The sequence below is a fragment of the Pleurodeles waltl genome, chromosome 3_1 (genome assembly GCF_031143425.1).
Source record: "Pleurodeles waltl isolate 20211129_DDA chromosome 3_1, aPleWal1.hap1.20221129, whole genome shotgun sequence".
NCBI classification, from domain to species: domain Eukaryota; kingdom Metazoa; phylum Chordata; class Amphibia; order Caudata; family Salamandridae; genus Pleurodeles; species Pleurodeles waltl.
In genome coordinates this window covers 944,796,528-944,821,333 of record NC_090440.1, presented here as the reverse complement: position 1 = coordinate 944,821,333, position 24,806 = coordinate 944,796,528, and positions in this window count along the sequence as shown.

Genomic DNA, 24,806 nt, shown 5'->3' with positions numbered 1-24,806 from the left:
AAATTATCTAGTACCATCATGAGACTAAAGCATGCTATTTAATCAAATGTTAATAGAACAAGAAAATAATTGAATAAATAGGATAAAAACATGTAGAGTGGATTAAGTTACTATTGGAATAACTTTGGACCAGTCTTTACAAATATAGATGTTTTTTAACAAGTCTTTCTTGACATTGCTGTCAGGTTATGTCAGAATACTTAGCTTACTGTCTAGAGGTGAAATACTTCAAACCTGCTTGTGCTGAGATAATTCCGAGGATACAAAGTTTGGCTGTGGTCATTGTCAGTGCCGCTTGGCAAAAGGCTTCATATCTTTGGAGAATTCACTGCACAACAACACCCTAGAAGAACACTACAATTCCCAGTAATCATTGAACTCTCACATTGATTGGAGATGGGATGTCAGATATTGGGTATAGCTTTCCACATGTTCCATTGTGCCCTTGTTAGACAATCCTGCTATAATGTTGTTACTAACGGGACCTAGAAACTGGATTCATTTTTCCCATTCGAAGAACTATTGTCACAAGAGACTATTGGAGGATAGTTTGGCCCATATTTATACTTTTTTAGCGCCACATTTGCGTCATTTTTTGATGCAAAAGTGGCGCAAACTTAAAAAATACAATTATATTTTGTAAGTTTGCGCTGCTTTTGCGTAAAAAAATGACACAAATGCGGCACTAAAAAAATATAAATCAGGCCCTTTGTTTTAGAGAAATACTCAAAATCCAAATGTTGGGAAAAAATGCACCCAGAACTCCTTTGAACATTAGAATATTCAGATTTGTTAAGAACTTATTTCATATGAGCTATTGTTTTTTTCTTCTTTACAGAGAGCTTTGATATTAATGATATGTGTATGTGTACAACGTACAATGGATGATCATCAAACAGTACAGCTATACATGTTGCTGATATTAGCAACCACAGATTTTTTTATGACTGTTAATTGCCTTAAAATGCACACATAGAACTGATAGGAACAAATTCTATTATCTCTACAGAGGGCATATTCTATGAGCTGAAAGTAGTTATCTTTTGTGCTAGAAAAGCAAGCTATTTTACATTGAAACATATTGAAACTTGTTATCCTTCAGTTTCAGGATTATCATCTTTATTTCAAGAACACAGAGTGTGTGTTAAAGAGAGGTACTCAAGATACATATTATTTGCTAACAGATGCCATGCTTAACATGACAACATACTAAAGATATATTTTTCCCTTTAGATATCTCTTTTGACCTGCAGTCGTCAGTGCCCACCAGAGTGACAAGTCAGACATTGATGCTCTGTGTTTTATGCTCTGTAACAGGTTTGTTTGTAGTTAGAATGGTTGGGAAGAATGTTCCACTTCTGATTTGGATTGAAGACATGTTCCACTGGTGTCAGTTGGAGCATGCCTGGAGGAGAGCTGAGCAGAGGCTCCTTAGACATCCCAATCTTTGTTACATCAAAGACTTATTGAGTCCAAATTACCTGTGTTGCTCATCCTTCGATACAACATAAAACCGCGACAACTTGGAGCCACCCTTCAGAGTCCACAGTGCTTTTCGCCTCAGCAGAGCATTTAAGGTAGTGCTCGCACTGGGTCTCGAGCATGGTGCACGGTGTCTCAAGCATTTCTGTGACATCATCTCCACTTGTACAAGTACCTCCCATGAGCAGTGCAGCGCATGATTGCCTCCTCCATGTCACTAAGAAACAGCTGATAAGTGAACTGTTCTCAGGCAACCAGGTACGCCCACTGAGCGATGTGATGCTCTAGTGGTCATTCTCATGATGTAGGAAGTTCACACTCTAGTTATCTTGGCTGCCATCTTAAAATTATCAAAAAAGCTCTATTTACATTTTCTGCATCTTTTGTTTCTACAGTGACACTCAAAACCATATATCTGAACATCTGAACAGTGTGTCGAGGCTTTCAGTGACATGCACACTGTGTTCCATGTGCATTCATTTGACGAGTTGTGGATTTTGGTGACACACACATTGTATGTCATTGATCTTATTCTGTGTGCCATTTTACTTTAGTATTTTACACTTGACACACAACAACCGACTGAGATTGAAGCACTAACCATTGGCGTGTTTTGGACCTCGGTGACACGCCCACCGTGTATCAGTTGCCTTATTCAGTGTGTCACGTTCACTCAGTACTCTGAGCTGACACACACAGCAAACAAACTTTTAAAGATTGAAGGCGTGTTCAATATTTGACACAAGTGTCCAGTTTTTGTCATCTTTCAGCACTGGTATTCATTGAGTGTTTACAATCCATTCTATAGTTTTTAAGTATATATGTATATGAGAATTGTAACCACAGCTCTTTTGATTAACTGTGCAAGTTAATATCATTACTGGCATATTTGAGATGATTATAGTTGAGCATAGTCATGCATTCTGTCAATCCTTCTCCTCCATTTTTATAGTCACCTGGAAATCCTCCCATTCCCTGGAACAATGGTCTTACGCCTTTAAAACGTAGTTAGGTAGAATAAGTGCATCTCATTTCAGACCAGAAAGAAATACATTCTTAATTCTGCATTCCTTAGGGTTTGAAAGAAGAGAAGTGTTTAAGCATCTACCTGATTTGGTATTGGCTGAGAAAAGAAGAGTTAGATGATTACCAAGAGGCTGTAAACTACAAGATTTAATATACAACCTAGTTTAGTAGTACTGTGGCATACATTTTTCAAACAATCACAAATGCAGAATCAAAATGTTGATGCTTACGTTAGCACTCCAAGAAAGTTGTGTTCACAATGGCAATTTGATACATTTCATGATCAACTGGCTAGGGACCAGTTCACTGGCCATTACTCAGCCAAACACATTCAACACAAATCATTAACCACAGGAAGATGTTATTAGGGTTGCCAAAAGTGTGGAACTAGCAAAGGTTTCCCTTAAGGAGCTTCGTGTCATCCAAAAGAAAATGTCAATGTGATAAGCAACAGCCAACCAGTGCGTAGAGACTCTAGAAATATGGCAAAGATTTTTTTTTAAGCGCACTAACATATCATTTAGATGTGACAATTACATACATGGCAGGGATGGCAAAGGGTGTCCTGCCAAACATGCAACATGTCTCAAGTGTAGCAAGATAGGCCACTTTGCAAAAGTGTGTCATAGTGGTGCAAAACTCAACAACATGGTGGATGATGATGAGGCAATTGGCCAACACATAGTAAAGGATTTCAGGACATGATCTTAGTTATAACAGATGAGGGTGTAGTCAATGGTGACCCAAGTGAATGTATAGACCCTTATATAGACATTGTGGAGGGAGCTAAATATTTGCATTTGTTGATTGATTCATGAGGGTTCATAACCATGGTGAATTCTGAATAATTCTGTAAGACATGAGGTTACCAGGTGTTGTTGCCAACTGATAGGGCACCTGTGTCACATGAGGGCAGAAAAATTAAATTAGAAGAATTTATGGAGGACATTTTGTAATTCAAAGTGCACAGAATTAAAAGTAAAATCTATGTAGTAGTAAGAGGCCTCAATATATTAGGATGGTTCCACCAAGGTCTATTGGGATGGTGCTCAAGCCAGGGGCCAGTGAACTAATCATGGTTATCAAAGATATGCCTAGGTCTGATTTTTTTATACTGAATTTCCCAAAGTCGTTTTAAGCAACTTACTGTGGGCTTTATTCACAAAGAAGTAAAACAAGGGGCAATTCTGGTTAAGCAAAATATTAGTTAGGTGCCATTTAGGCCCTCATTACAACCGTGGTGGTAAATGCCGCCTACCGCCGTGCTGACGGCCGCCAACATACCGTGACCACGGCAGTATTCCGCTACGGGTATTATGACCCACATAGAGAAATCTGTCACTATACAGACACCCGCACAAGTCCGTCAGCCCAAAGGCCAGTGAAAAACTGGCAACAGCAAAACCCACACCGTTACGCCAACAGGAATACTCCCACAGCATAACGACCCACGAATCACAACAGCGGTCTTTCAACCGCTGTAAACCATTGGCAGTACATCCCAACGCGCTCAGAATACACATACATTTACAAAACAGCACCAGATTGGACAATTCAAACTACACACACCTGACACACATACACACACCACACCCACACACCCAATCCAATATAAAACACCCACCCACATTACCTACATCCCTTTACAAGAAAAAAAAGATTGCCAACAGAGAGAGACAAAAGCCAGGAGCACCCACTTAATCTGAGCCACAGAACACCATCACCCATACACCATCCACGCACCTCACACCACACACCCCAACACATCACCCCACACATCACCCCACACATATCACTCACACCACATCCATGGCACCCCAAAGACACCCCAGGTTTTCAAAGGAGGATCTAAGGGTCATGGTGGAGGAAATCATTTGGGTAGAACCACAGCTATTCGGATCACAGGTGCAGCAGACATCCAGTGCAAGGAGGATGGAGCTATGGCGGAGGATCATGGACAGGGTCAACACCGTGGGACAGCATCCAAGAACAAGGGAAGAGGTTTAATTACCTACGGGGGAAGGTGCGATCCGTGGTTGCAAGACACCAGGTAGCCGTACAGAGGACTGGCGGTGGACCCCCACCTCCTCCCCAGAACTAACAACATGGGAGGGGCAAGTCTTGCCAATAATGCATCCTGAGGGCCTCTCAGGAGTAGCAGGAGGACTGGACTCTGGTAAGTCAGACCTCTAATACTTTATCCCCTACACCCTACCTGCATGCCATCACAAACTCCTACCCCTACCCTCACCCCATCACTCCACCACCTCACACATACCCCACCATCATAAACCACTCATCCCAATACCAAGACCAGCATGCAACACCAATGCATGGTCCCCCATCACAGACCTGCATGGACACCCATCACCACAGCATGCCCAGTAGAGAGAGACTCACCCAGCCCACAAAATCTCCACTCACACAAGGCCAGGCTGACAGGGAAATGACAATCATACAGGGAAACTCACCCATGCACAAGTTGGCACACACTGATACAATAACACTGCATTTGCATCCCCACAGGACCCATACTGAATGTCACCAGAGAGGAGGTGCCAGCTACATCCAGTCCCCCCCTGAAGAGGCCCACAGTAACGACAGCAGCTCAGCACGCCTGGATCAGAATGAGCAATCTGGCCCATCCAGGACCTCTGGACAGTCGGTTCCCTGCCACAGTCCCAACCCACCACAGAGCCTCCCTCCTTAAAAACACCAGCACAGCACCCACCCAGCGGGCCCATGCCACTGTCCCCAGGACACCTCAGTCAGCAGTGTGTCCCCCACTACAGGGACCCCAGGCAACCCCACAAACCCAGGACGATCAGGGACCTGGGGTCAATGGCAGTGGGCACACGGTTCAGGGGACAGAGGCACAGGACAACAGGGAAACTGGGAGGACTGCTGTGTGACAGGGGGGGGGGCAGGCCCAGGGAACCAACTCTCCAGGAGGCACTCACCAACATCTTGGGAGCATACCACCATTCCCAGGAGACCATGGGCCAGATACTGTACAAGTTGCAGGAGACCCAGCGGCTGCAGGAGGTACAGTACCTGGGGATCAGGGAGGACCTCAAAAACATCTACACCATCCTGGTCACCATTGCAGGGGTGCTGGGCGACATGGCCAACACCATGAGGGAGGCAGTGGCACACCAACAGGCCTCTGACACTAGCCAATACCGATGAACAGCCCTCCACCTCTGCCGGTGCTAGTGTACAGGAGGCCGCACCACAGGAACAACAGGCCACCAGTGTCCCACCCCCTGCAGAAGGAGAACCACCCCGCAAACGGTCCCTGCGATCCAAGCCAAAGCCAGAGAACATTGCCAAGACACCAGCTAGGAAATAAGACTCTCCTGATTGTCAACCTTCTGTCTCACTCTGTCACCATGTCCACACTGGACTGCCATTGCTCCCCTTCCTATGTCCCCTTGGACAATGCACCTGTGATACCAAGAGACTGGACACTACCCTGGACTTTCCTCCACCATCACCCCAGCCCATTGCACATCCCCCTCTGCTTATGAGCACGTAAATAAACACCCTTGGAACAAATACTAATCTGGAGTCTGTCAAATGATTCAAATATATATTAGTTCAACATAATCAAAGCATTGCAAGTCAAATGTACAGTCAAATATACTTTGAAATGACCTTTGGTGGGCAGCAGTACACATAGCAGGAGCCAGAGAGATCTGAAAATAGAGATGCCAAAGGGTACAGTAAGTGGCCATAGTCATAGGGAAATCAGGCTGCCATGTACAATGTCCAACAGATAATTGATAGGTTAAGTTAAGTCAAGTTACAGTGTCTTATCTGTGTGTCACTGGAAGTACTGCTGTATTATGTTGCTTCTGTTGTTAACATCTTCTTCCTCTGCCTCCTCTATGTCACTGTCCACAGGCTCCACGGCTGCCACACGCCCATCTCCAGCCTCATCCTACTGCAGAAAAAGCACCTGGCGTCTCAATGCAACATGCAACATGCAACATGCAACGATTATCTGGCAGACCTTCTTGGGTGAGTAGTACAGGGATCCACCTGTCAGATGGAGGCACCGGAACCTGGGCTTCAGGAGGCCTAAGGTCCTTTCAATAATCCTCCTTGTATTCCCATGTGCCTCATTGTAAAGTTCCTCTGCCCTTGTCCTGGCATTCCTCACTGGGGTCGGTAGCCATGAGAGGTTGGGGTAACCAAAGTCACCAGCAAATATTGAGGGACAACAGTTAGACACATACTAACCCTTAGAGACAACCCCATACCCAGACACCAACTTATATTGTGTGGGGTCCTTGGGCTCATCTATTAGCTACACCCGGTGCCTCTGAAGTTGTGCCATCATATATGGAATGCTGCTATTCCTCAAGATAAAGGCGTCATGCACAGAGCCAGGGGATATGGCATTCACGTGGGAGATGTACTGGTCCGCCAAACACACCAGCTGCACATTCATAGAGTGACACCTTTTTCTGTTCCTGAACACTTGTTCATTTCTCCAGGGGGGGACAAATGCCACATGTGTACCATCAATGGCACCAATGATGTTGGGGATATGTCCCAGGGCATAAAAGTCAGTTTTCACTGTGGCCAAATCCTCCACCTGGGGGAATACGATGTAGCTGCACATGTGTTTCAGCAGGGCAGACAACACTCTGGTCAACACGTTGGAGAACATTGGCTGTGACATCCCTGATGCCATGGCCACTGTTGTTTGAAAGGAACCACATGCCATGAAATGGAGCACTGACAGGATCTGCACTAGAGGGGGGATACCTGTGGGCTGGCGGGTAGCTGACATCAGGTCTGGCTCCAATTGGGTACACAGTTCTTGGATTGTGGCACAATCAAGTCTGTAGGTTATGATAATGTGTCTGTCCTCCATTGTCGCAAGGTCCACCAGGGGTTTGTACACCGGAGGATGCCGCCATCTCATATTCAGCCTCATCGGTTGAAGCCTATGGAAGAAAACGGTGAGTAGAGGGTCATATTCACACATCTATTGCACTAATGATTAATTTCTTCCTTTACAGAACCAGTATGTGAATCCGACAATCAGTTTCTGTGACAATGTCTGCTGTGATGCAATTAGGTGCCATGGCCAGTGCCCCCCTGAAATGGCGGCTGCCTGACCTGTGAGGAGGGACAAGTGGAAATGAGGTAATTCCGCTGGTGTTGTGCGCCGTCGCGGTAGGCATCAATGACCGCTGCACAACTTCGCATTGGTTATCATTGGGCCCTATGGGTTCCAGGAGCCAGTGGCGATGTACGCCGGTGGTGACGGTACGCACCACCGCGGATGTCACCGCCATTTTCTCTCTGTTCACTCACTTGCTACCTGACCTTCAACAGGAGAGGACCTACACTGCAAGTGCTGCTGTGACCTGTGTCTGGAAGCGACAATGGCTTGAGTGTCTGGGGAAAAGGCCCCTGCCTTTACTGCAGAGGAGTTGGAGAAACTGGTGGATGGGGTCCTCCCCAGTACACGTTACTCTACGGTCCTCCAGACAAACAGGTGAGTATACTGTGAGCATGATGCATGGGCCATGAATGTATGGAGTGCTGTTTGTGTAAGCCACACATTGGGGGGGCAGAGGCGTCCTGGCCAGAGTGCAGCATGTAAGGTGGTTAATGTATGTGCCTCAGGGGATGGGACGGATCTGGTGGGCCATGTGTCTAACGGTCCAGACGGTTGACAAATTTGCTTTTCTGCTGTCTTTTCCATGCAGGTCAGCGCCCATCAGAATAAGGGTATTTGGGGTGCCATCACCAAGGAGGTGCGGACCCTGGGGGTCTTTGACAGACGGAGCACCCACTGCCGCAAAAGGTGGGAGGACCTGTGTCGCTGGGCAAAGAAGACGGCGGAGGCCCAGCTGGGGCTGGCATCTCAACGAGGAAGGGGTGCCTGTCGCACCATGACCCCCCTGATGTTCCGCATCCTGGCGGTGGCCTATCCGGAGTTGGATGGGCGCTTGAGGGCATCACAGCAGCCACAAGGGGGTGAGTACAGATTCTGAATCCAGACTTTGCGCTCGTTAAGAGTTACCTGGGTGGTGGATGTGGGCTATGGGTGCCCCTAGGCCAGTGCGAAGATGGCAGGGTAGGTCCCTTGTTGGGCAGGCTCTGAAGGTCTCCTACCCCAATAGTGTTAGTGGGCTTCTACTACTGGGCAGGGTCATCTGGGTTTCAGGTGTGCAGCTAATGACATTAGGCATTGTACCCCATGGGCTGGTGACTAGCTTAGTAACTGGTAGTGCATGGCCTAGTGCATAGGGCTGCTTCCTATGTGTTGTGTGCACCAATGGTGGTGTTGTTCCCGGCATTGACCATGTGTATTCTCTGTCCCTCCCACCCTTTTTGTTTTGTCACCCTGTCCTTGTGTGCGTTAGCATCATCTGGTGGAGGAGCAGAGGCACCGGCGAAGGAGGGAGCTGCATCCCACATGGGCCTGGACGCCGAATCCACCGAGGGTGAGGCCACCAGTGGGACGGAGGGCAAGGGGAGTACCATGACGGGGACAGGAGGGGAGATCACAGACAGCGACTCCTCCTCTGATGAAAGCTACCTGGCGGTGGTGGACACCTCTGTGCCCATCCCAACAACAGGTACAGCTGCCACCCCCGTACCAGCACCACCCTCCCAGCAGCCCCTCAGCGTGTTTCCCATGCCCGCTCACCCAGGAGGGTGGGCATCTTCTTCGCCCCAGGCACCACAGGCCCTGCCCCAGTCAGCCCTGCTGCCATCAGTGAGGAGGCTATTGACCTCCTGAGATCCCCCATTGTTGGTCAGTCAACCGTACTGAATGCCATCCAGGGTGTCGAGAGGGCATTCACTCTGGCTTGGCGGCCCAACAGAGACAATTTCAGGCTCTGGCCTCCGCACTGATGGCAGCCATTGTCCCTGTGTATAGCCTCCCCCCTCCAACTTCCTTTACCCAGTCCCAATCCCCTCAACCCCAGTCTATCACAAGCACACCTTCAGACCAGCATTCACCCAAATCAACACACAAAAGTGGCTCAGGCAAACATAAGCGCTACACTTCATCTCACAGGCACTCACACAATCACCATACCCATGCAGGCACACCAACATCCACTGCCTCCACTGTGTCCCCTCCTCCTCTTCGTCCACCTCCCTTCCAGTAGCATCTCCACTCACACCTGCAGGCACTACATCCTCATCCACTGTCTCCATCACCAGCACGCCCATTACAACACAAACCTCACGAGCAGTCACCACCCCCACAACCATGCACAAGTCCCCTGTGTCCTCTCCCAGTGTGTCTGTGACCCCTCCTCCCAGAGTACACAAAGGCAAGCAAAAAACATCCATCTACCTCCCAACAGCATCCAGCCCATGCACCTGCACCCACACTCAGCAGACAGACACCTCCTACAAACACTCCCTCTTCCTTCACTCACAAACCCTCTCCCTCTTTCCACCCCAGTGTGGTTAAGAAGCTTTTCCTGGCAAACATTGACCTCTTCCCTACCCCTCCCCCGTCCTTCCCCTTGGGCCATGGTGTCCAGAACCCAGGCCAGCACCTCAGCCACCAAGTCACCGTCCGCTGTGGTACCTGCAACTCACAGAGGCTCAAAGGGGGCACCCGTCAGCCCAGCCAGCGTGCCGCCAACCCCTGCAAAGATGAAGAAGGGGCCAGCATGCAGAAAGGGCAAGGAGCACGAACCACCCAGCAAGGTCTCCTCAAAAGCTCCAGCTGCCAGAGCCACGGTCACACCACCATCTGCCAAGGTGAGGAAGGGGCAGAAAACACCAGGCAAGGCACTTCAGCCGTCGGAGGCCGTAGGTGAAGGCCTGGTGGCTACCAGCAAACCGCCATCCCTGTCACCTGCACCGTGGCCAGCACCGCCAGCAGTCCCGCCGCAAGCTCCACCACCTGCACTGCCACCTGCACCGCCGCTAGCACCACGACTGTCAGCAGCAGCAGCCCCACTGGGCAGCCGTCCAAGGCTGCAGGAGAAGGGCTGGAGCCTCCCTCCACCACTGGCGGCACCAGCACCTGCACCATGGCCAGCACCGCCATATGCACCACAGCCAGCACCACCACAGGCCCTGCAGCAGGCATCGCCACCTGCCCCGCTGACAGTAGGGCCACTACCAGCAGCAGCAGCCCCAGTGGACAGCCATCCGAGGCTGCAGGAGAAGGGCTTGAGCCTCCCACCACTACTGGCAGCACCCCCACCAGCACCGGCACTACCACAAGTTTGCAGCCTTTGCTGCCGCAGGATGGAGTCTAGCCCTGCCTCCAAGGACTCTCATGCCACCTGTTCCGTGCAAATCTCGTGCCTCAAACACCCAGGTGAGGGAATGTGAACAGCCACACCCCAAGTGTTTCTTCACTGGGCACAATGCCCCCTCCAGAACCAGTGGATATATGCATCCACTCACCCAATCCTTGGCAGGATGAAGCAGACTGGGCACAAAGCTCCCTCCAGAACCAGTGGAGAAAGGCATCCACTAACCCAATCCTTGGCAGGATGAAGCAGACTGGGCACAAAGCCCCCTTACCCAATCCTTGGGAGGATGAAGCACACTGAGCACAAAGCCCCCTCCAGAACCAGTGGAGAAAGGCATCCACTCACCCACTCCTTGGCAGGATGAAGCTGACTGGGCACAAAGCCTCCTCCAGAACCAGTGGAGAAAGGCATCCACTCACCCAATCCTTGGCAGGATGAAGCAGACTGGGCACAAAGCCCCCTCCAGAACCAGTGGAGAAAGGCATCCACTCACCCAATCCTTGGAAGGATGAAGCAGACTGGGCACAAAGCCCCCTCCCGAACCAGTGGAGAAAGGCATCCACTCACCCCCTCCTTGCCAGGATGAAGCACACTGGGCACAAGGCCCCCTCCAGAACGAGTGGAGAAGACATCCACTAGTGAGACTGTGGCTTTGCACACCCCAGGACCAAGCAGTGTGCAAACCACCCACTGGAGTGACTTGAGAGACTGTGGCTTTCACGCCCCAGGACCAAGCAGTAGGCAAACCACCCACTAGACAGAGTGTGGATTTGCACTCCCCAGGACCAAGCAGTGGGCAAACCACCCACTAGAGTGACTTGAGAGACTGTGGCATTGCACTCTCCAGGACCAAGCAGTGGACAGACCACCCACTAATGAGACTGTGGCTTTGCACTCCCCAGGACATCGCTGTGGGCATGGAGCCCCCCTGAGGAGCAGTGGCATTATTACATCTTCTGGCTGAGGTGCCTCCCTCTTCCCCGTCCCCCTGAGGTGCCTGTGTGTTTACGACCTGATGCCCCTGCAGTGTTCTCTCCGTATTTAGGCAGGAGTCAACTGTGGGCGTGGCCCATGATTTTTGACCCAGTGGCCCACGGACATTTTGCATGGACAATGTACGGCCTTATTGTATATTTTTGAAAATTCTGTTTCTCAACTTGTTACATATATCTGCCTATTTCTAATATATCACTGGTTTAACTCAATTCCTTTTGTCCTTGCGTACTTCCAGGGAGTTACGGGGTGTAAGTGTAATGTTGGTGCATGTGTTTGCGTGTATGGTGTTGTCGGTGAGGGTGGGGGTGGGGGTGTTGCGTGTGTGTGTCACTTTCTTTTTCCTCCCCCTCCCCTATCCCCTAGGTGCAGCACTCACCGTGGGCGTCGCCTCCACATTTCTTATTCCTGATAGATGAGGAAGTGGACCAGCATGGGCAGGACCTGTAGCTCGGGCTCCATGGCGTCCTGGTTCTTTGTTGAGTGTCAAGAGGTGAGTGTTTTCCCTTCCAATTCCTGTTTCCGCCGTGCTTTTGATGGCGTTGGTACCGCCCTAGAACAGCTGGTGGATAGGCGGGTTGTGATGTGGTGGGCTTTACATTGTCTTCTGCCTGGCTGTTGGCAGTGACCGCCGCGGTGTTTGTGGCTACCGCCGTGGTGGTCGGAGTGTTAAAGTGGCTGTCTGTGTTGGCGGTTTCCGCCATGGTCGTGATCCCATTTTTTTTACCGCCAGCCTGTTGGCGCTATTACCGCCGCTTTAACACCGACCACCAGGGTTGTAATGAGGGCCTTAGTCTTTTGCCGTTTAGTCTTACGGAAGACCTCAAATGAGAGCCATAAAATCTATTTTTTTTTAAAGGAGTGATGGAGCTGATTGAGTCTTCTACGATTTTCACCCCTTATGGTGGCTTGCAAGTGTGTTTGTGCCTTGACTTGAGGAGTCTTAAAAAGTAAATGTGGGTGGATTTCCATCCCCTGCCCAGGATTAATGACCTGTTAGAAGAGCTAAGAGGTGCTGAATGGTTCTCTAAATTCAATCTAGCATCTGCATGCCTTCAGGTGGTGTTGGAAAATACATCTTGGCATTATACCGCTTTCAACTCACCTTTCGGAAGTGTTCAACTCTGCAGAATGCCTTTTGGTTTTGCATCAGCAGTCTCAGTGTTACAGTGAATTATGCAGCAGCTGTTAGAGACCGTTCAGGGGGTCCTAGTGTTTCAGAATGATATGTTGATTTTCGCAAAACATTTGGAAGATCGTTACAAAGTGCTTAGATCAGTTTGTTATATCTTTGAGAAAAAGGGCGTGGTGGTGAAAAAAGAAAATTGTGAGTTCTGGAAGAGTTCTGGAAGAGTTTCTGGGACATAGAATTTCAAGCAAGGGCATTTGGCCAAGGCCTGGTCTGGACAAGGCAATGGTGTCCCAATCCATTAAACAAGGGCAAATTATGTTCATTCATTGGGCTGTGTACATTTTATGCCAGGTTCATTCCTGGATATGATACAAAAAATTTGAACTTTGACTAACATGTAGAAGAACAAAGTTCTGTTTGTTTGGGAGTGATTTTGAATTAATTATAACTCATACCTTCACAGTAAAGGCTAGTAATCATGGTTTGGGAGAAGTGTTGATTCAGAATACTTATGAAGAAGAGGTTACCAACAGCTATGCATTGAGGGTGCTCTGTGAACCAGAGGTAGATCACTCTGTTTTTGAAACGTTATTGTTGGCATGTTACTGGGCGTGTGGAAAATTCAAAGGTTATGTGTGTGGGAGAAGGTTTGCTATACAAACTGCTCACAAGCCACTTATATACATGTTGAGGGGGGACAAAGTTAAATATACCACACCTCGCATGGCCTGGCTAACCGCAACATTGCTTCTGAATGATGTTGCAGTCAAGTATATTCCAGGTAAAGACAATGTAAGGGCACACTTATTGTTGAGACTATTACCAGTTAGTGATTCTGATGTAGTAGACTGACCAGAAGATGACAAACAGGATTGTTTTATAGCACTCTTAGATGTGATTGAAAACAAAGCATGTGCTGAGGTTTATTGGAAGAAAGCGGATTATGAAGATGTAGTGTTGGGAAAACTGAAAGATTTCATTGTTAGTGGATGGCCAAAAGAAAGAAATGTATGCTCTGAGATTCAGCCCTATTGTAAGATTGCTGATGAACTTTCTATAGAAAATGGTGTGGTAAAGAGGTGTGATAAATGTGTGCCACCTTATACCATTCATGCTCTGTTGGTTAACAATGCCCATGAAGGACATCTGGGTTTGGCCAGGACAAGGAGGAGGATAATGGACCATTATTGGTGGTCCTCCATGGACAAAGATGTAGATGTGGTTGTAAAAGAGTGGGTGGTGTGCAGTAAATCCAAAAAAGATCTTAAAGTTGTGACATTTCCCCTACAACCTGTAAATGTACCTGACAGACCGCGGTTGAAAGTTGGAATTGAAATGGTGGGCCCATTAAATTTTCTTCCTGGCCATTTATGCTACGCCTCTGTATTAATCTATTAATGGAAATAGCACAGCAAAAGGCCTGACGTTCGTTTTTTACCTCACCTACTGCAGGTAATGCAATAAGATCTCTGAAGGATATATTCATGAGGAAAGGTTTCAGGTAGCTCACTATTTCTGACAGTAATGTACAATTTGTAATCATGAAATGGAAGTGTTTTTGAATCAGTCAGGTTTCAAACATCTAAAGAGCTCACACTATCATCCTCAAACTAATGGTTTGGTGGAGAGGATGCATAGGGTGTGAGGTGATTGTATAAAATAGGCCTGGAACAATAATTATGACACTGAGGAAGCCGTGAAATCCATGTTATGGTTTTATCGCACAACACCACATTCTTTCACAAAAGTGTCCCTGTTTGAGTTACTTAGAGGACATAAATCCACATCTATTCTTTATCCTGCTTGGTATCTAAATCTGTAAAGAATAAATGCATACCCAATGTGGATACAACAGCTATTCTAAATAGAGTGTTATATGGACATAATAAAATGGAAGATAGATACCACATCTTAAAGTCCACCTAACAGCTGGATGTTTGCACTGGTGATGTAGTATGTGTAAAGAAAAGTAGTTTTGTGAAAAAAGAGGATGCCAGCTTTGGTGATCCAGTGACAGTAAAGAAAATATGTGGTAATGCAGAAATAGTGAAGGGTGAACATCGGTGGTATGTAGGTAAAATGGTAAAGGTACAGAAAAGTCGACCTGAGAGGGTAGGTGAGAAAGTAGTCTAATCAAACTGTTCAGTTGATAAGTCTATAGGGGTTCCAATTGAAATGGGACTATGTAGACCTACTCATGAAAAATATGTACCATCGAAGTTGAGACAAGACATAAAAGTTATTTCACAATACAGTCAGCTTACTAGAGCTTGTTGTGATTTTGTACATTTGTAGTTTTGCCAGTTGTGGTCTTTCCACTTTATTTAATTTTCCTTTTGTTATTTTACTTATGTAGTTTACTTTTTACAAATGTTGGTGTATTGTATTTGTTTCTTTTGTAAAAAAAAAGGATATAATAGATTAAGGTCTGTGATAGGGTTGTTTGTATTTAGAATGGTGGGGTAGAATGTTAGTACCAGGTCCCAACTCTGATTCGGGTTAACAACACATTCAGCTAGTGCCAGTTAGAGCCAGGGGTGTAGCTTAAGCGGGGGGCAGGTGTTTGGGGTGTTACACCCACCTAATAAATGTATCTTGTAATGAATTGTTGCATACAGGTGCTTAGGTGCTTTCAGTCGGGTATGGTGAGGTGTCTGTCAAATTTCATCAGGAACTTTACACACACAAACAAAAATTCACACACACTCTCTCCCTCACTCTGCTGGGGAATACTTAAAAAATGTTCGTTATTTCACAAAATAATGTGCTTTCTCTCACATAGTACCCCTACCAACTTGCATTCCTCTCCCTTAACTCTAATCTTTAAGTCCCTTGTGTGTGCCCATTTGTCATATAATGGATTTCAAGATTATATGCAGCATGCTGGGAAATCTGAAGCTCACATTGCCCCAGTCTCACTGACCAAGCTACGCCCCTGGAGTGGTGGCTCCTTGGACATACCAGTCTTTGTTACATTAAAGACTTATTGATCTCAATCCTACCTGTGTCACTCATCCTTCGATACAACACAGCGTCTCCATTTCCTCTCCTATCCCATTTCTCTTCTAACTTCATCACTACTGGCTCACATATTCCTACAGTTAAGGGTTGGTGGTGGATGCGGTGAGGGGCGGGGCAGTGTCTTGCTTCTGTTAGATTCAGAGAATATGTCTAGTGCTTCATATTTTTTGAGAATAGGGTTGCAAGGATTTATGAGAACATGACATGGATTTCATTCGGTTCTTTTCAGTAGAATTTATCAGTGCCCCTGTTAAATTATGCAAATATAAGCATTTTTAAGTGCAACCCAAATTAAACCAGAAATCATATAAAACTACTTAATGAGAACCTTTCTAACTGCCTACATAAAATAATTTCAGTCTAGTGAAGTGACCTTTTCTCAGTTGAATTGATCATGTCTCTTTGTGTTGACCGATATACACAGAGATTTATTGTTACATAGTAACTTGAGTGTGAAGAAAGGTCTGAGGGGATGGATGATGGAACAACAAAATGGGTTTCACAGATGTGGTCACTGTAAAGCTTGTAGAAATAGTATGAAAGTTAAGACCTACAAGCTACCTACTGGCAAGAGCAGGTATATAAATAAATTCATAACATGTAGTAGTGATTTTTGCATTTATGTTTTGGACTTCCCCTGCGGGCTGCAGTACATTGGCTGTACGATCTTTGCAGCCAGGAATAAAGTGTTAGAACACATGAGGCCCAATTGAAATGTTGATAAGAACTATCCTGTGCCAAGGCATTGGTCCCAAGTACATCACTAGGAAACCGATTGATTTGTCTTTTTATGGCATTGACAGGGTCATCCTAAACAAAAGAGGAGGGGACAGGGAAAAGAGACTCAGGATTTTGGAATCTGAGGGCCATATTTATACTTTTTGATGCACAACTGCGCAGATGCAGTTGTGCATCAAAATTTTTACCGCCGGCTAACGCCATTCCTACGCGCCATGCAGGTGCCTTATTTAAGGAATAACGTTAGCCGGAGCTGCGGTCTGAATAAAAAAAAAGACGCACACCAGGCAGCGCCGGCGTAGGGGAAAATGAGGGTTGTGTGTCAAAAAATGGTGCAAGTCAGGTCTGAGGCAAAAATCAGGCCTCAATCCGGACTTGCGCTATTTTATGACGCACAAACCCCATTAAAATGACTCCTGTCTTGGCAAAGACAGGAGTCATGCCCCCTTGCCCAATGGCCTTGCCCAGGGGACTTACCTCAACTTACCTATACTTACCTGGGATGGGTCCCCCCATCCATTGGTGTCCTCCAGGGGTGGGCGAGGGTGGCAGGGGGTGTCCCTGGGGGCAGGGAAGGGCACCTGTGGACTCCTTCCGAGCCCACAGGTCCCTTAACACCTGCCCTGACCCAGGCATTAAAAAACGGCGCACATCAGGCTGTACGCCGTTTTTTAAGGCCCACCCCCTCCTGTGTGTCAAAATGACGCTGGGGTATAAATAAGGCGCACAGGCCTTAAAGTCATTTTTTGGACGGGAACGCCTACCTTGCACAGCATTAACGCAAGGCAGTTTCCCGCCTCCAAAAAATGACGCACACTGTGGAATTTCGATGTCCGCGGGGTCGGGCATCAGATTTTAAATATGGGGCAAGGTTTGCGCCGAATGTGCATCAACATTTTTGATGCACATTTGGCTCAAACAAAGTATAAATATGCCCCTAAATACTTTATACGTCTGAACAGCTGCATGTCAGGAGGACTAAATGCAGACGAGGAACTTTTTGTGCATATTGGTTAAAGAATTTGTCATTGTTTTCACTCAAAAATAACAAGAGGAATCTATGATGGGGTTTTTGTTATTGTTTGACAAATTGGTGCTTTGTCCCTTGGAATGTTACGTTTACATTTGGGATTTTGGTTTTTGGAGTTTTTGGTTTTGATTGGAATTTGTGGGGTAATTTGATAATGGCCACTAGGCCATGGTTCAAGACTATACAATAAGCCAACATTTATATTTTTTATTTTTTGTTTAAATATTAATTTTGACCAATCAACAATAAAGAGTTCATTCGGCCACCTGGCCACAATGTAGCTATTAATTAAAATTGAAATAGGAAGATGATGTGTAGATGTCTATGAATGTGTTGTGAAATATGTGTTAAGTTTATTTTGGATTAACGTGGTGAGAACTGTAACATGTGTCTTTCTTCCAAAAAAAGAAAAAAAATATATAGTTTGTCTATTGTGTTTTTTGTTTATACACCTTTATATGGGGAGTGGTATGCATTTTTAAATATAGGTATGAAGAAGATCATTATGATCGAAACACGTTGCCAATAAATTTCTTGATTTTCTCAAAATACCTTGTTGTGGAGTGCACTTTTTGACACCACAGACTAGCGGAGTCGCTGTTTTACAGTACAAACACACACACACACACCCACACACACACACATATTTATGCTCTGAAATAAACCAAGGTTACAGGGACGTTGTAATTAGGTTCTGAATTTACTCGTACAAAACCATAGAAATTCAACAGTTATAGTTAGAGTTCTTTTAATTAACTATAACTTGCATCCCAAGATAATTATTCCTTACGCCCTTGCCATCCACAGTATTCTTATCAATAACTTTATTGGAAATGTTGCAGTGATAATATCAGATCACCTTACAAGATTTCATCAATTATATAATATGTGGAGTAATTAGCTGTGCATGGAGAAAGCATGAGTTATAGTTACCTTAGGGTGCGAGTTATAGTAACTTAAAAAAACTCTACCGGGAACTGGATGTCGGTACAAAGGCCATGGGTGTTTATGGGAGGATAATCCCTTAAACAAAGACAGACTACTCTTGCTGAAACCATAGGTAACGAGAAACTGTCCCTCCTCACATGGAATGTCAATGGATTAGGGAGTAAATGCATGCAGGGCTTAATCCACAAAGCCTTCTTCAGATAAAAATCAGACATAATATTCTTGCAAGAAACCCACCTCATAGATGCACAACATAAAGCTATGGAAAGGGGGTAATACAAAATAGTGGGACACATGCAATTTACATCCGGTTCCAGAGGGGCCATGGTACTTATTAAAAAAGCCCTCCCATTTCACACTACCCGCACATGGATAGACCCACACGACTGTTACATAGAAATACTAGCGGCGTATGAAAACACACCTATGCTATAAGTTAATGTATACCTACCCCGGGGTCCACAGGGAGAGGCACTCTCAAAAAAAAGAGGTACTATACTTATGAATTTCCCACCCACATCAGTACTAATGGGAGGTGATTTATATATGGTGATGGATGCGGAAATGGATAGGGCCAGCAAATCGAAGAAAGGATGCCGAACCAGGGAAAAACTGGAGGGCTTCACACATGCAATGGGCCTGAGTGATGCCTGGAGATCTCTCCACCAACAGGAGAAGGGGTACTCATGTTATTCAGCTGTCCACGACACTCACTCCAGATTGGACTACTTCTTACTCACTGCAGACTTGCTGCCAAGAATTAAAGAGACAGAATATTTGGCTAGGGGTATTAGTGATCATGCCCCATTGCAGATTGTGCTGGCTCTGGGACCCCGACCACCAGGGAGTGGATGGCGGATGCAAACATGGTGACTACAAAATACAAAAGTAGTTGAGGACCTAGAACAAGCCACAGAGCACTATTTTACTGAAAATGAGGGGTCGGTACAAAGCCTGGTAGCCCTGTGGGAGGCCTATAAAGCTACTATCAGAGGGGAAATCATAGTGGGAAAAGTAGGGGAAAGACAGCAAAGAGAGAAAAGAATGGTAACACTAGAAAATGAACTTATAACTTTGTAACAGAGATATGCAACACAGCCGACACAAGACATTAAAAAAAGATGATACAAGAAATACAATATAGTGACCCGAGACGAAGTACGACAACAATACCTACTACAAATTAAATGGCTTTATGAGGCTGGGAATAAAGCAGGCAAACTGCTAGCATGGTTAGGCAAGAAGGAACAAAGTGATTCCCTTATTAGAGAAATTTGGACAGCACACGGGGAGCTAATATGGGATCCCAAAGAGGTAATGAAGAAAATGGCAGCCCAAATGGAGGATTTTTATACATTCCGCATAACCATCCCAGAAGCAGAAATAGATAGCTTTATTGCTGACTGCCCCATGACACACTTATCCCCGCAGCAAATTGCGGAATTAGAGGAGGATGTCAACAAGGAAGAAATGATGGCAGCGATAGGGCAACTACAGAGAGGGAAATTCCCGGGGCCTAATAGATTCCCCGCCGAGTTTTTTCAGAAGCTCAAAAAGGGGCTGATACCACATTTGCATGCAGCATTAAAACAAGCTTTTGAAACCGGAGAACGCCCACCTGATATTAGAACAGTGACGATTATCCTTCTACCCAAACCAAACAAGCCCAGAGACTGGGGTGATTCCTATCGCCTGATCTCATTGTTAAATGTCAATGCTAAAATACTGGCAAAGACATTGACAATCAGGCTGAGAAAAGTGATCCTGATCCATTCGGATCAAACAGGGTTTATACCTGGCCACAATACTGCCCTGAACCTCCGAAGGCTTCATAACAATCTGGCCTTGATAACAAATTCGGCCAAAGGCAGAGCAATTCTCTCCTTAGATGCCAATAAGGCATTTGATTCAGTAGAATGGAGATATATGTTTGGCATGTTAGCTAAAATGAGGTTTGGCCCAAAATTCCGGAGTTTGATTGAGTTACTATATAAAAGGCCCACTGTAAAAATGAGAGTAAATGGATACCCATCAGAAGAGTTCAGCCTCCATAGGGGGACGAGACAGGGATGTCCTCTGTCGCCGATGCTTTTTGCGTTGGCGATCGAAGGCTTGGCCAACTGGATAAGAATAGACCCACTGATCAGTGGATAGCCCACCAATAGTGGAGAGGAAGAGAGGATCTCGTTGTTTGCAGATGACATCTTATTGTATATGACTCAGACATCCTCTTCACTAGGCTGCATAGGAGACATTTGTGGGGCTTTTGGGGAGGTATCAGGATTCGGAATAAACAGGGATAAATCTCTACTATTGCCAGTAGATACATGGGAGATAGACCAAACAATAACACTGGCATTTAGAGTGGAACTAGAGAAGTTCAAATATCTAGGCATCTGAATATCCGGTAAACCCGACCTCCAATGCAACATCAATCTACACCCCCTATTGCAGAGATTCGAAATGGAGGTAAGACATTGGCAAACTCTCCCGATTTCATTGATGGGTAGGGCAACACTTTTCAAGATGGTGGCTCTACCTCGCTTCGTCTATATTTTACTCAACTCCCCATACCCAATCCCAGACACATTCTTTCACAAAACGGATTCTCTAGTATGCACATTACTATGGTCAGGAGTCAGGGAAGCAACCCAGAATCAAACTGCACACCCTACAAAGATCAAAATATGAGGGGAGCATAGCCCTACCAAATATCTGGAAGTACCACGAGGCAGCACAGGTAAGCATAATAAATCACTGGGCCTTTGTCCCATGGGATGACCCAGCGTTTTGAGGTGACAGGGAGCTGATGCACAACAGTTACCTGCACATAGCATCCCCATAGAGGATGAAACACAGGAAACTGCCCCGAGACTGCTAGAGGGGGAAGTACAAAGGAAACTAATATCACAGACCTATGGTACAATTATGACAAATACACAACCCTCACAATCTAATTTATTGGAGGGATGGAAGAGAGACTTTAAGGACCCAGAGGAGGAAGACTGGGCGGAGGAACTTATGTTTCCCAGCCAAAGTGGCCATTCCAGCATCCCTCCAATTAAATACAAACTAAAATACTACATAGAGTATATTATACGAGATCCCTGCTTTACAAGATAGGGAGGGCAAAAAATACTAAGTGTCTGCAGGGATGTAGGGACGAGGGCACTTACTACCATACATTGTGGACTTGCCACCTGGTCGCCAGATTCTGGAAAGACGTAGGGAAGACCCTGGAACACGCAACGGGGCCTAATATAGAAATGACACCGGAGACAATGATCCTGGGGGTATGGGGCCAAACCAACCACTCAAGATATCAAAAACCACTGATTAATCTAGGTGGACATAGCCAGAAGATGGGGATCGGGGATAGCAACAGGCCATCGCGAGTGGTGGGAGGGTATGGATAGATGCTGAATACTTAAAAGGGAAATATACAGAGATAGAGGCAATGAAAAAAATACGAGAAGATATGGGGGAACTGGGAGACGGGATAGGCCAAAATGGATCTTGAGGGACAACCATGGTCTCAAAATATTTGTGAAGGAAGGTGAGATGGAAGCCAGCACAACACAGCAAAGATAAACGGAGGCTCACGGAAAGCAGAGAGGGAAGGATGGCAATGCCATGTATTATCAAACTAGTACAGGACAGTGAAGGGGAAATCTTATGATGAGAAATGTACGGGGGGTGGTAAGTTTTCTAGTGAATATTATTATTACACAATTTATATAGCTAATATGTTGTTTGAGATGTAAGCAAAGTATTATCACAGCCTACAGTATCACAAAAGAAAACAACAATAAAATGTGATAACAAATAAAACAAAAAAACTCTAACTATAACTGCTGAATTTATATAGTTTTGTACAAGTTAATTCAGAAACTAACTATAACGTTGCTGTAACCCCAGTAAATTTATGTTTTTTAAAGTAGACCAATTTTAATTACGATACATTATTTCAAACCCTGCCGCGCGGCCGTGTGTCACAGGTGTTGGTCACAAGGCCTGACCTGCAGCCAGGTCTAGCAGCCATGCCCGTATAACCACCTAACCCCACGCCACACACGTCCTTTGGCTGTGGGCAGGGCAGGTTGGCCACAGAGCCTGTCTCTGTCAGTGGATCTGTGAGTGGGTGCGTGAGTGTTTGAGTGGGTCTGAAAGTGGGTGTGTGAGTTTGAGTGGGTGTGGAGGGGGTGAATCAGTGTCTGAGTGGGTTTGTGAGTGGACGCATGATTCTCTGAATGCATGTATGAATGAATGGATTAGTGTATGAATGAGTCTGATGTTTTTCTTTTAATTCTTTCCATATTCACGTATAATTCATGAAAATTTGTGAATTTTCACAAATATTGCACATGGTAATGCAAAATTATTTTAAACCCATAATTTGCACCTAAAACACAACTATATCACACCCCTGCAATCAGGTTACCTTCACCCTGATCCCTTATGCCTCTTTCAACTTGGATTACACCCCCGGGGACCATGTCCCGTGAAATAAAATGGTGGCCTGAACTTTGCAGTCAGGTTGTGGTCGGCCAATTGCAAACATATTTGTGACAAATTCACAAATTTCACAAGTTTATTTTCCCTTCAATATCTCAAAAACTACTAAACAGATTCACACCAAATAAGTGAAAGCGTAATCTGCGTACCGACAGCTAGCTTTCTGCCAAATTGTGTGTAATTCCGTTCAGTGGTTTGGCCTGTAGTCATGTCTAAAGACTCTATGGAAATTAACATGGGAAACGGAACCTTTTTTTGAGCCCCCTTTTTCCCAACCCCCGTTTAACGTATCACCCCGAAACTTTCAAAGCACAACAAGAAACACCACAACACTTTTTTCGGGAAAATTCCGTGAGGATTTGTCAAATGGTGCCAAAGATATAGGCAAGTGAAAAAACACTTTTCCTAAGGAAACTTGGTCCTAACGAAAACTGCCTAGTGGAGACTGCCAGTAGGTAATATATATATATATATCTATATATATATATATATATATATATATATATATATATAGATATATATATATATATATAGATATAGATATATTACCTATATATATAGGGTGGAACATTTTTTATATTTTCTCTGCTGATGATGGGATCTACCCGGAAACACGTGTCCAGAGATGACTTTACTACTAAAGGCCAGATAAAATGAAAATGCTTCAAGGACTCACTGTGAGTTGCTGGCTTTGTTTTCAAAACCCTTATTATAAACAGTTGGGAGCGCGCTTTCATTGAGGACATCTCGTTTTTGCTGTTTATAACCGGCTTGTCCAGCCGGGAAAGCGCCCACTGCACCTCGGAGCAGGTCGTTGTGACTAGATTCATGGTCATATTTGAACAACATGGTTGGGATATTTTTAGCAAAACCGACAATTTTACTGTGAACTTGCCTACTTAGGTTATGCACTTTGTTTTTAATTTTTTCGTGTTTGGCTCTAGCAACCCACTTGGGGAATACGACTTTGCAGGACTACTATAACCAGTGTGCACTTGCCATTACAGAGGCCCACAGGGGCAGGACTGGTATTTTAATGGATTCATCAGGTGCCTGCAATTAATCAAACTAGCTGAAGAGCCTCGCACTCAGTGCTTTTAAAGAGATTGTCTGAATTACATCCAGCACTGGCTGCACCCACGAGGGTGGAATACTTTTTATATTTTCTCTGCTGATGATGGGATCTACCCGGAAACACGTGTCCAGAGATGACTTTACTACTAAAGGCCAGAAAAAATGAAAATGCTTCAAGGACTCACCGTGAGTAGCTGGCTTTGTTTTCAAAACCCTTATTATAACCAGTTGGGAGCGCGCTTTCATTGAGGACATCTCGTTTTTGCTATATATATATATATATATATATATATATATATATATATTTTTTTTTTTTTTTTTCAATTTAAAAAACAAGGTCTACAGGGACGTTATAGTTAGGTTCTGAATTTACTCACACAGAACTATAGAAATTCAACAGTTATAGTTAGAGATATTAACTATAACTCATACACTAAAGCAACTATAACACACACCCCACCATGCACAGTTTTTGCATCGAAAATGTTACTGCTAATTTTACAGTAACATTATTAGTGGTGTCCTGAAAGATGTCATGAGTGGTGTAATATCTGGGGTAATTAGCAGTGCATGGCGAGGGCGCAAATTA